Source organism: Ranitomeya imitator, chromosome 2 (assembly GCF_032444005.1).
Source record: "Ranitomeya imitator isolate aRanImi1 chromosome 2, aRanImi1.pri, whole genome shotgun sequence".
NCBI classification, from domain to species: Eukaryota; Metazoa; Chordata; class Amphibia; order Anura; family Dendrobatidae; genus Ranitomeya; species Ranitomeya imitator.
This window is the reverse complement of record NC_091283.1, coordinates 294,452,813-294,465,470: the sequence shown is the minus strand read 5'-3', so window position 1 is coordinate 294,465,470 and position 12,658 is coordinate 294,452,813. Positions and strand designations below refer to the sequence as shown.

The 12,658-nt window shown below is 52.0% G+C and overlaps 1 long non-coding RNA gene across 1 annotated transcript; it reads right to left on the bottom strand.

The window, feature by feature from the left end:
• Nucleotides 1-546: 546 nt before the first annotated feature.
• On the bottom strand, nucleotides 547-5,405 carry LOC138663303 (uncharacterized). Its single transcript, XR_011318148.1, has 2 exons — nucleotides 5,311-5,405; nucleotides 547-1,711 (listed from the first exon to the last, which is right to left on the bottom strand). It is a non-coding gene; the product is annotated as an uncharacterized lncRNA (long non-coding RNA).
• Between the last annotated feature and the right edge of the window lie 7,253 nt (nucleotides 5,406-12,658).

Genomic DNA, 12,658 nt, shown 5'->3' with positions numbered 1-12,658 from the left:
TACGCAATGTTAAAGATAGGGTATGCAGGACGCATGCAGACGTAGGCGGAACTGAAGGAAGAGGTGCGGCATTGGGCGGGGCTTAACGGAGGAAGAAGGCTGCCATCCGCAGCCCTGCCGAATGCTGGTGTGAAACCAGCCCAAGGCTGTTATTATAGCACCTTACGTCTTACGCTAGGTTCACATTGCGTTAGTGCAATCCGTTAAGCGCATAGCGCTAACGCAATGTTTCTAGAGGGTCGGCGTTCACCCTCCCCGCTAGCGCAGATCCCTGATCTGCGGTAGCGAGGAACGGGCCTCAAAAGAACGGCACATCGCTAGCGCGTGCCGAAAATGGCATGCGCTAGTGATGCGCTTCAGCTAAAAGTAACATTGCTGTCCATGGGTGCGCTAACGGACCCGTTGCACGGCGTTAATTTCGACATTTTCGCCGTGCAACGCAGTCCGTTAGCGTTAACCCATTAACGCAATGTGAACCTAGCTTTACACAGATACATCATGGGCTTGTCCTGCCCTACGCATGAAATGAAAGACAAATACAATGTGGAGACTTAATCAGAGCAATGTTTTATTTACATTCAGAACTGGTTTAAGAGGTAAACAATTACCATTTCTCACAGAAATCTCAGACTTGTACTTATAGAAATACTGGATAAATATCATTTTAACAATAGATATAGAAATATTTCTAATTTTATAAAACTGCCTTTTTTTGCATAGAAAAACTTTATGCCTTTCCTTGTTTCATTTTATGCATTTCTAAAGTATTGTAAAAATGTAATATGCTGTTGGTGCATGCGGGCAGGACTGTCGGTAGGGTATGCGGCTCTGAAGCCCCCCCCCCCCTCAGGCCTGCCTCCGGTGTCTGAGATTTCGGTGTCCCGGACCTGAGATCATAATACCGGCCTTGAATTGTGAAGGACACGGCAGCCGATCCTGAGAAACATCCAAGGTGGGAATGCCCCATCATGTCGAAGAGAGTCTGCTAGATCCAGGCCTAGCAGACCAGTACTGGTGGGTTCATGGATGCCAGGAGGGAGCTGGCCTAAAGGAAGGTCTCGTCTTTTCCTGGCGGGTCAGGAAGTTGTCCCGTCGTTTTTTTTTTTTTTGGACAGAACATTTCCAAAACAACCAAATTTGAACAGATCTCTTGGGAGGCAGACTTTAGTCCTCTGTTGCAGAAGCGAAGTACTCTTAAACTGATAGGCGCAGAGTAGGACGCACTAGAAAGTTGGCGTGCATGATTGTTCAGGGCGCTGGCGGTGTGGACCGGCCACCAGAGAAGGCCTAGACCAAAGCCTGGATATTTTAAGAGCAAGGTCACTGGAGCCTCTGGAAAACGTGGAGGCTGCATGAATAGGAAGGTTTCCTCAGGAGACGTCCACATTGCTCAGGGGAAAACTAGGACATATTTGTCCTGTGTTTTTTTTTGTTTTTTTTTAAAGTAGCCCCCTTACTGCCTCGTAGGATATACCAGTCCTTAAGATCACAAATCCTTTTTCGCAGAGCGATGATGAAGACGGGCATGGAATAACCTGGACGCAGAGAGGCGAGAGGGTAGGGCGATTCGTGGCATGAACGGTCCTCCGGGGAACCCCAAACACTCTTGATGTGTTAGGGCCTTGCCTCGTAGACCACAGATGATATGGTAGTGACAATTCTAGGTGGGAGATTAGAGTGACAATTCCACTGTCGCCCTCAAAAGCCATATCTGGGAGGAAAAAAAAAAATTAAAAAGAAAAATCGTTAATAAAAAACCTCCCAAAACCTAAGGCCTAAACTGGGCTGGGCGGTCCAGACCCATGTCTTCCTCCTACTGACATTAAGTTAAAACAGATTAGCTTCGTGCTAGTTGGTGGTGTACCCTCCTCTACAGGAAATACCTAAATTTTTTTTTTGCATAGCATAAGCAGCATACACCCATTTTTTTTTTGTGTACCCCAATGAAGCATTAGCTCCCCCACATCAACCAGAAGGCCACACAGCATAACCTCACTCCTCCAGTCAGAAACCTCCACCTCACATTAACCAGCGGACCCCACAGGATAAACCCAAAGCCCACCAGACATTCCCTCCCACAAGCGTAAATCCCCATATGACGCCCCCTGCCCCCAACCATAAATCCCATCAGACACCCCCCCAATCGGATGCCACCTCAGCTTAACCCCCCAGCATAAACCCCCATCGGACGTCCACCCCTCCTCCAAGCGTTACTCCCATCGCACACCACGCCCACCCAATAATAAACCCCCACCGGACGGCCAAACCCCCACAGGATGTGGACCCCCCCATCCAGCACACACCCCCATCAGACGCGGACACCCCACCCAGCACAAACCCCCCATCGGACGTCCACCCCCGACCCAGCCTAAACTCTTATCGGACGTCCACTCCACCCAGCCTAAGCCCTCATCAGCCCCCCAAACCCAACCCATAAGCAGGTCGCCCCCCAATAAAGGGGATCCCTCCGTAAGCGGCAGGTCGCCTCCCCACGTCCCACCACAGGCAGGTCGCCTCCCCACGTCCCACCACAGGCAGGTCGCCTCCCCACGTCCCACCACAGGCAGGTCGCCTCCCCACGTCCCACCACAGGCAGGTCGCCTCCCCACGTCCCACCACAGGCAGGTCGCCTCCCCACGTCCCACCACAGGCAGGTCGCCTCCCCACGTCCCACCACAGGCAGGTCGCCTCCCCACGTCCCACCACAGGCAGGTCGCCTCCCCACGTCCCACCACAGGCAGGTCGCCTCCCCACGTCCCACCACAGGCAGGTCGCCTCCCCACGTCCCACCACAGGGGTCCCCCAATAGCCTGCAGCAGGTCTCCCCCCACATCCCACAAGCAGATAGCCCTCAAATCCCACAACAGGGGTCCCCCACTAAAAGGGGTCCACCCCGTAAGCAGGTCACCTCCAAACCCCACCACAGGGGTCCCCCCCAACAGCCAGCAGGTGCCCCCCAAAATCCAACCACAGGGGTCCCCCACAATAGTCAGCAGCAGCAGGTACCCCCCAAAATCCCACCACAGGGGTCCCACCACAATAGCCAGCAGCAGCAGGTGCCCCCCACAACAGCCAGCAGCAGTAGGTGCCCCCCCAAATCTCACCACAGGGGTCCCCCCACAACATCCCACCACAGGGGTCCCCCACAACATCCAGCAGCAGCGGTGCCCCCCCAAAAAGCCCACGACGGGGGTCCCCCACAACAGCCAGCAGCAGCGGTGCCCCCCCAAGAGCCCACCACGGGGATCCCCCACAACAGCAGCGGTGCCCCCCCACAAAGCCCACCACGGGGGTCCCCCACAGCAGCAACTTTGCCCCCCCACAAAGCCTACCACAGAGGTCCCCCACAGCAGCAGCGGTGCCCCCCCCACCACGGGGGTCCCCCGCAACAGCCGGCAGCAGCGGTGCCCCCCCCACAAAGCCCACCACAGGGGTCCCCCACAGCAGCAGCGGTGCCCCCCCCACAAAGCCCACCACGGGGGTCCCTCACAGCAGCAGCGGTGCCCCCCCACAAAGCCCACCACGGGGGTCCCCCACAGCAGCAGCGGTGCCCCCCCACAAAGCCCACCACGGGGGTTCCCCACAGCAGCAGCGGTGCCCCCCCACCACAGGGGTCCCCGACAGCAGCAGCGGTGCCCCCCCACAAAGCCCACCACGGGGGTCCCCCACAGCAGCAGCGGTGCCCCCCCCCCACAAAGCCCACCACGGGGGTCCCCCACAGCAGCAGCGGTGCCCCCCCACAAAGCCCACCACGGGGGTCCCCCACAGCAGCAGCGGTGCCCCCCCCCCACAAAGCCCACCACGGGGGTCCCCCACAGCAGCAGAGGTAGCCCCCCCACAACAGCCGGCCGGCAGCAGCGGTGCCCCCCCCCCACAAAGCCCACCACAGGGGTCCCCCAAAGCAGCAGCGGTGCCCCCCCCACAAAGCCCACCACGGGGATTCCCCACAGCAGCAGCGGTGCCCCCCACCACAGGGGTCCCCGACAGCAGCAGCGGTGGCCCCCCCCACAAAGCCCACCACGGGGGTCCCCCACAGCAGCAGCGGTGCCCCCCCACAAAGCCCACCACGGGGGTCCCCCACAGCAGCAGCGGTGCCCCCCCACAAAGCCCACCACGGGGGTCCCCCACAGCAGCAGCGGTGCCCCCCCCACAAAGCCCACCACGGGGGTCCCCCACAGCAGCAGCGGTGCCCCCCCACAAAGCCCACCACGGGGGTCCCCCACAGCAGCAGCGGTGCCCCCCCCACAAAGCCCACCACGGGGGTCCCCCACAGCAGCAGCGGTGCCCCCCCCCACAAAGCCCACCACGGGGGTCCCCCACAGCAGCAGCGGTGCCCCCCCCCACAAAGCCCACCACAGGAGTCCCCCACAGCAGCAGAGGTGGCCCCCCCAACAACAGCCGGCCGGCAGCAGCGATGCCCCCCCCCCACAAAGCCCACCACAGCGGTCCCCCACAGCAGCAGCGGTGTCCCCCCCTACAAAGCCCACCACGGGGGTCCCCCACAGCAGCAGCGGTGCCCCCCCACCACAGGGGTCCCCCACAGCAGCAACGGTGCCCCCCCACAAAGCTTACCACAGAGGTCCCCCACAGCAGCAGCGGTGCCCCCCCCACCACGGGGGTCCCCCGCAACAGCCGGCAGCAGCGGTGCCCCCCCCACAAAGCCCACCACAGGGGTCCCCCACAGCAGCAGCGGTGCCCCCCCACAAAGCCCACCACGGGGGTCCCCCACAGCAGCAGCGGTGCCCCCCCCCCACAAAGCCCACCACGGGGGTCCCCCACAGCAGCAGCGGTGCCCCCCCCACAAAGCCCACCACGGGGGTCCCCCACAGCAGCAGCGGTGCCCCCCCACAAAGCCCACCACAGGAGTCCCCCACAGCAGCAGAGGTGGCCTCCCCAACAACAGCCGGCCGGCAGCAGCGATGCCCCCCCCCACAAAGCCCACCACAGGGTTCCCCCACAGGAGCAGCGGTGCCCCCCCCCTACAAAGCCCACCACGGGGGTCCCCCACAGCAGCAGCGGTGCCCCCCCACAAAGTCCACAACGGGGGTCCCCCACGGTGGTCCCCCACAGCAGCAGCGGTGCCCCCCACCACGGGGGTCCCCCACAACAGCCGGCAGCAGCGGTGCCCCCCCACAAAGCCCACCACAGGGGTCCCCCACAGCAGCAGCGGTGCCCCCCCCACAAAGCCCACCACGGGGGTCCCCCACAGCAGCAGCGGTGCCCCCCACACAGACAAGCAGGTCGCCCACCACAGAGCCTCCCCCCAATAGCAAGCAGCAAGTAGCATTTTTTCACCCTGAAACCACTAACCTCCATGTGCCATGGCGTCCACAAGCTAGAATCATGCTGCTTTGCTTTGCCGCCTTCATGATGTGACTGAAAACACGCCCCCTCCCGATAGGACACGCCCCCCGGAAATGACGTCACACCTGGAAGGCGCCCATACACTCTAGCATTTACCCTTATATATGGTGTGCGGCTCTGCGGGTGGAGGTCGGTGCTGGAGATTCCCCATTACTGAGCGCGGGGGACATTAACCCCTTCAGCACTGAGACTCTTGGGGTTTTTGTTGCCACTTTATAGGAATCATATCATTTTTATTCTGTTTCCTGTAATAGATACATACGACCCAACTATGGAAGACAGGAAGTGAGTTAACGGATTGTTCTCACAGTACAGGGCCCCTTTCTTGGCCCCACACAGTGTAATGCCCCCAATATGCCCCTTATGCAGTATATATGATGCCCCCCACACAGTATAATACCACCATTATGCCCCTGTAATCAGGTGATCGGATACAACACACCGACAAACACAAGGCGGAAGTAACCAATATAATTATTTATTTCCTGATAATGGGAATTGTGATCACTATGGCAACAGTGAATAATGCAGAACAGGGTGATTACGAGGTGAAATATACAATATCAGATATACAATGAATTCTCCGGCTCACTCTCACTGTAATAGCAGCCTCTAACCAAATGTTACTTACTGACAAGGGTGATTTTCCTGACACATATAGTCGACAACACTCTACTCTGTGAACACCGGCCATAGTGGGGTCTCTGCCTCTTCCCATTAGGCCATAAGTCCTCCTAATAAAGTCTATCAGGGCTCGCTGGGCCGCCTTCACTTCAGTCATCTTTCATCTTGTCTCTTGTATTACCCTGGACCAACACCCGTACTGACATCAGTGCTGGAAGCTATGGCCCGGCTCACTCGCGCCTCCTGCTTTTCACTGCAGGCGTATACTACTAAGCGGAGTCTCCTCACAGATCTTCAGTGCTTGACCAACAGCAGATGTCTCTTGTACCAGAAGAAATAAGAGGTGGAACTCTGCTCTTGCCTGGTGTAGTCTGGTCTTGACCAGTGCAGGCCTGGTTCTCGGGCCTTGGCTGGCATAGTTTGGGACTCTTCTGGTACCACCTGGGTTGTGCCGCCATAACCAGCTGCCTCAGGCACTTTTCCATGGCCTGGTACCTCAAATTCTTCCCTGGCACCCCAATGTTTTGCTTGGTGCCAAATCTGTTTTGGCTTTGGGGCTATAGCCTTCATAGTTACAGGAAACTGCGTCATCAACGTCAAGGAGTTTGTATGTTCTCCCCGTGTTTGCAGTACACAAGAAAGGAGAAGCAGCGTCAAGCTATATAATAGGGACCACCACTCATATGATAGAAATATAAATTTATTTGTCAACCAAAAGAAACACACAAACACTAACAATTAAAATCATTTAAAACCTCGACTCCAAAGAGTCCTGGATACCAACAAAGGAACCACCACCCCTGGACATGGTGAGTAGAATAAATGTACAAATGATAGACACACTATACAAAATACAATTATATGGCTTATGTGGTAGTGGATACAACTAGTACACAGATATGTTGATCCTAGATACTTATAGAAGCATGGCACAGCTCACTTATGACAAGAATGTACATAAAAAAGCAATACCAATATATAAATACAAATACAAGATTGTAGTGTATTATACACAGGCTATGTATACAATATCACCCATATGCTGGATAAATGAGAGAACTAGAGCTAGTGCTGGAGGAGTTTGAACATATATATATATATCATGACCCTATGTGCCATGTAGGTAGGTCAAACTGAAGACTCAGTCAGAAATGACAAAGTTATAAGATGCCATAAACCCCCCCCCCCCCCGGCACGTATACCAAAACTTCTAAGGTCTATAGCCTAGATGCATACATATAAAAAAATAATCATCACAGGACTGTGTCATATATAACACATATAGTCATGCTGTAAGAACAAAACCATTACCACCTAACACCAGAGGTCCAGGGGGCAGGAGGCCCGACGCGTATCGCCACCTAGCGTGGCTTCGTCAGGAGCAAGTGCCTGTATGAGCGGTTGACTACCTATATATACATGTGAGGTATGTACCTTATCACAGGAAAAGTCCAGTCAGCTGGAGAAAAAGAAAACGACATGGAGACGCGATGTATCTTGCCGGCGTCCCGGAAGCCGGAAGTGACAACATATATTGAGCTGAAGTGAGAGTGCCAATATGGCCGCGCGAGCGGTCAATACGCATGCGCCAACATATACTGAACAGGCTATGTGCGAGTACCAATATGGCCGCGCGTACGACTACTGCGCACGCGCCGCTCCGCAATAGGAATGCCGGCTATGTATATACAGAGAAAGCCGGTATAGCCAGGAGAATGGATCTCCCGCGAATAGAGCGCCCCATAGTGGCAAACGCCACAACAGGGTGCTATAAGGCAAGATCATTATGCCCATACCTGCGCTTGAACATATGAAAAAAAACGTCATGCAGGCACAAAGAAGATCCACTTAATTGGATGATTGAGTACTATGCATAGAGACAGATTTTGTGATCTACAAAAAGGAACTCAAAAAATGTTGGTCGGTAAGACCAAATATGAAGCAGACAGAGACGCATATACCTCTTAGCAAAATCTGAGAGCGGCGCAAACAAGATGAAGAATGGCGCCGAAGCACATACCATTATAACCCCAACAACTATTAGCTAATAATGATGGAATAGTAAGAGATATACCCCCAATGAGTAGAAGCCCCTATTACAGTCTATCAAAGAAAAATAAAAAATGTATTGATAAAAGAGATAAATACAAATAAACAATGTAAAGGTATTTATATATTTTCTATACTGTTTAATACTATAATAGGTGAGTATAACATGGGTCCACCATTCATATTAGATGGTGTCCAGGGCAAGGCTAGAGAATAAGAGGTACTTTTTTGTCACAGTACCAAGATGATTGCCCAGAGTCCATGAAGAATGTAAATCTCCCCGTGTTTGCGTGGGTTTCCTCCGGGTTCTCTGGTTTCCTCCCACATTTTCAAAAGACATACTGATAGGGAATTTAGATTGTGACCCCCATCAGGGACAGCAATGATAATGTGTGCAAACTGTAAAGCGCTGCGGAATATATAAAAATAAAGATTATGATCATCAAGGTCACCTGACCTGGTGTACCTTCTAGAATCTTTCTTCCTGAAACGCTCCCTCTTCCCATTGAGTCCGCAGGATCTCTTCTGGACGGCATATGGCAGTCTTTTTGTGCAAATGCCGCACAGCCCTGAGGATTTGTTCTTCTTATGACACATGTTTTTACATCACTTATGCAGTATATATGATTCCCCTCACACAGTATAAAGTTTCCACAGTACTGGCATCTCTCACAAAATATATTTCCACAGTACCGCCATCCCCTACGTAGTATAATGTTCCTACAATAGCGGGTTCCCGTACACGCAGGACAATGTTTCCCCAGGACTGGCATCCCCCTCGCACACAATATAATATTCCCACAGTACTACCTTCCTCCATTTTCTAATGTTCCCACAGTACTGCCCCCTACATGCACAATATGGTACCATCCACCCCACTGCCAGACTCACAGCTAATTAAGAAATACTCACGCCTCACGCTAATTAAGAAACACTCACTCAGGCCTGTCCCACACGTCCAGATAATTCCGGTACCGGAAAAATCGGTACCGGAATTATCCGTGTCCGTGTGCTCACGTGGCACACGTGCGGCATCCGTGTGCCGCCCGTGTGCCGACTGGGTACCACACGTACCGTGCAGGAGACAGCGCTACAGTTAAGCGCTGTCCCCTGCATCTGTTGCTGAAGCCGCCATTCATTTCTTCTCTCCAGCATCGTTCGCTGGAGAGAAGATATGAAAAATCTTTTTTTTTTTTCTGTGTGCTTAAAAAAAAGATCCCTGTCCCCAGGAAGCAGCGAGGGAGCCTGGTAAGTATTTTATTAACAGCGGGGAAGGGGAGCGCACAGGGGGTTGGAGGGGGTTGGGGACAGGGATCTTTTTTTTAAACACCAAAAAAAAAAAAGATTTTTCATATCTTCTCTCCAGCAAACGCTGCTGGAGAGAAGAAATGAATGGCGGCTTCAGCACCATGCTGGGGGGACAGCGCTTACTGTAGCGCTGTCTCCTACACGGCACACGGACAGCATCCGTGTGCGGTACGTGTTTTACACGGACCCATTGACTTTAATGGGTCCGTGTAATACGTGTGCTCCCACGAACACTGACATGTCTCCGTGTTTTTCAAACGGACACATGGTCCGTGAAAACACGCTGACATGTGCAGAGACACATTGATTTTAATGTGTCTACGAGTGTCAGTGTCTCCGGTACGTGAGGAAACTGTCACCTCACGTACCGGAGCCACTGACGTGTGAAACCGGCCTCAGCCTCATTTTTGGTGCAGATACTAATTAACCCAGGATCTATGAGATATTTACCATATAATAGTTGGATAGGCAGGAGTGTCTCATCCATAAAGGTAGCCCACTCGGTCACTATTACAGTGGGTACGGAAAATATTCAGACCCCTTTGCATTTTTCACTCTTCGTTTCATTGCAGCCATTTGGTAAATTTAAAAACGTTCATTGTAACATTCCAAACTTGTTTGTTCATTCCAAACTTTGCTAAAAAAAAAAAAATTGCGCCATTTTCTGATACCCGTAGCGTCTCCATTTTTGGGGTCTGGGGTCGGTTGAGGGCTTATTTTTTGCGTGCCGAGCTGGCATTTTTATTGATACCACTTTTGTGCAGATACGTTCTTTTGATTGCCCGTTATTGCATTTTAATGCAATATCGCAGCAACCAAAAAAACGTAATTCTGGCACTTCAAATTTTTTTCTCGCTACGCTGTTTAGTAATCAGGTTAATCTTTTTTTTATTGATAGATCGGGCGATTTGATACCAAATATGTGTAGGTTTGATTTTTTTTAATTGTTTTATTTTGAATTGGGCGAAAGAGGGGTGTTTTAAACTTTTATTTTTTTTAATTTTTTTTTCACATTTTTTTTAACTTTTTTTTTAAACTTTTGCGATGCCATGGGAGGCTAGAAGCTGGAACAACTCGATCGGCTCTGCTACATAGCAGTGATCATCAGATCGCTGCTATGTAGCTGAATTGCAGGCTTGCTATGAGCGCCGACCACAGGGTGGCGCTCACAGCAAACTGGCATCAGTAGTCATAGAAGTCTCAAGGAGCTCTATGGTTATTAGGCAAAAGCGTCGCTGACCCCCCGATCATGTGGGTCGGTGGGATGGGGGTCGGCGATGCACTCATTTCCGGCCCGATGCCCGGTCTGTGTTTGACAGCGGCATTTAACTAGTTAAAAGCGGCGGCTGAATCGCGATTTCACCCGCCGCTATTGCGGGCACATGTCAGCTGTTCAAAACAGCTGACATGTCCCGGCTTTGATGCGGGCTCACCGCCGGAGCCTGCATCAAAGCGGGGGTTCTGACCTCAGACGTACTATCCCGTCCGAGGTCAGAAAGGGGGTAATATTAGCCTCTTTCCAGCCTAAAAATACCAGCTTGCAGCAGAATTGGTGCATCACATTAAGGGTATGTGTCCATGGGCCGGATTACACCCGGAATAGCTGCGGATTGAACGCTGCGTACAACCACAGCGTTCAACACGCAGCGTCCAGAGGTTACAGCATACTGGAGAGGATTTTATGAAATCCCGTCTCCACTATGCGTGCGAACACGCATCCGGCGGCCCTGCGTTTACGGACATGCGGCGCGTCTTTTTAGAATGCAGCATGTCTGTTTACCTTGTGGCAATGCTCCGTTGCCGCAAGGTAAATCACAGGGCCCTATGTATGGGATGCAAAGACTCCGGATGTGTGCAATGAACACATCCGGAATCACCGTGTGTACAGAAGGTGGCAGCGCTTTGGGCGGAGTGAGTTTTCCTCTCCGTCCAAAGTGCCGGCAATCCGGCCCGTGGACACATACCCTAAATGTACCAATTCTGGCATTTTGCCTGGCTCGTTAGGGGTGCATGTGCAATCGGGGTAATATTTTTGAGGGTTGATGTCAGCTGTGTAGTGTAGTTAACAAAAATGTAAAGGGACCCTCACATCATTTTTTTAAAATTATTTATTTATTTAATAACCAGCAGTGACCTTGGAGTCTGATATGCGTCCAAGCGTCTTCACTATGCTGTTCCCATTCCATTAGAGCACTGATTCCATCCATTTTGGCAATTTTCCTGCCCCCCACATCCCTCCTGTTAGGCCGGGTTCACACGTCAGTGGCTCCGGTGACAGTTTCCTCACTACCGGAGCCACTGACACACGTAGACACATTAAAATCAATGCATCTTTTCAGATGTCATTGATTTTTTGCGGACCGTGTCTCCGTGTGCCAAACACGGAGACATGTCAGTGTTCGTGGGAGCGCACGGATTACACGGACCCATTAAAGTCAATGGGTCCGTGTAAAACACGTACCGCACACGGACGTTGCTGCGATGGAGCCGGGAGCTAGGTGAGTATTTTAATCAAGGCCGGGTGGGGCACAGTTGGGGAATTATCTGGACGTGCGAGACTGGCCTTAGGGTCTTCTGGTAAAATGCTTCCCATTGATTTCCATTATACTTGGTACTCAAGTCTGAACGTCCAACCTGCTTGATTCGAATAATGAGCACTCAAGCAATTAAGTGCTCGCTCATCACTAGTGGATACAATTGATGGCGCTTCAGGGAATTTGCAGGAATATGTGGCAGATACTTGATGGATCTTCGGCTTTCAGGACCGGCTCCTCCTGTAAGACCTGTTAAACAATCCAGGAGAAGATCCTGTCAGAAACATGATGTGAGAGCCATCAGCTTTCGGCACAAGCAGAGTTTCATGGAGACAGCATGGAAAGGGAGTAGAAGTGTGAAAACGCACCTGTTGCCACATTCTGGGGTCTGACGCCTTTTTTAAGCATGCGTCATATCTCTTGAGTGTTCCTTATATAGTGATTGTCACATGACAAGAAGATCCCGAATGTCAGATCCAATACACATATGTGACATAAAGATAATAAATTACACAAGAAACAACATGGAAAAGGGAAAGAAACAAACAACCACTGCACCTCCATAGAGTGACAGGATCATAACTTATTAATACTAGAAATATATTGCACAGGGGATATCACAGCCAATTCCCACAAGAAGAATCCTGGAAACACAGAATTAGAAATAATTCTATCTCCGCAGTTTCTATAGGACTTAATACATTCCTGATTCCGGAGAGTAATAGAAATACGGCAGAAAACAGGAAGAAAGTTCAGAGAAGAAGCTTCATAGAAAGACA